Raw genomic sequence first — 683 nt, 5'->3', positions numbered from 1 at the left:
AACGCCAGAAATGAGAAAGGCACCAGGGAGCCATTTCCACGTTTAAGCTCCAGTTTAACCTTAAACTGGAGCTTAAACGTGTTCGACCAAAATCCACACTCCAGGGTTGCTTTCTTCATTTCCACGTTTAAGCTTCAGTTTAACCTTAAACTGAAGCTTAAACGTGTTCGACAATTCCATCCTCCAAGGTGCTTTCTTCATTTCCACGTTTAAGCTTCAGTTTAACCTTAAACTGAAGCTTAAACGTGTTCGACAATTCCACACTCCAGGGTTGCCTTCTTCCATTTCCACGTTTAAGCTTCAGTTTAACCTTAAACTGAAGCTTAAACGTGCTTGAGTTATACCACCTCCAGGAGTGTCCAACGTTTAAGTTGCAGTTTAAGCTTAAACTGCAACTTAAACACCACTAATTGAAAAGGTTTCTGGGCCAAAGATATTGCAGTTTAAGTTAGCATTTGAGCACAATCATTAACTTAAACATATTCTGGTATGAAACCCAATTGAATATCATGGTTTATGGGATTGGGCCTGAAGAATTGATGAGTCTGGAATTTCAATTTGTTGAGTCATGTGTCATTACTTGATTATCACTAAGTTGGCTCAATGAATGTTACAGAATTGGACCAGCAGCCTCATCAGGATTATGGAGCATAAACCCAAAAGCAAAAGGAAATCAGGGAAAG

This window comes from Arachis stenosperma, chromosome 9 (genome assembly GCF_014773155.1).
Source record: "Arachis stenosperma cultivar V10309 chromosome 9, arast.V10309.gnm1.PFL2, whole genome shotgun sequence".
NCBI lineage: Eukaryota > Viridiplantae > Streptophyta > Magnoliopsida > Fabales > Fabaceae > Arachis > Arachis stenosperma.
Note: the sequence above shows the minus strand (reverse complement) of the source record.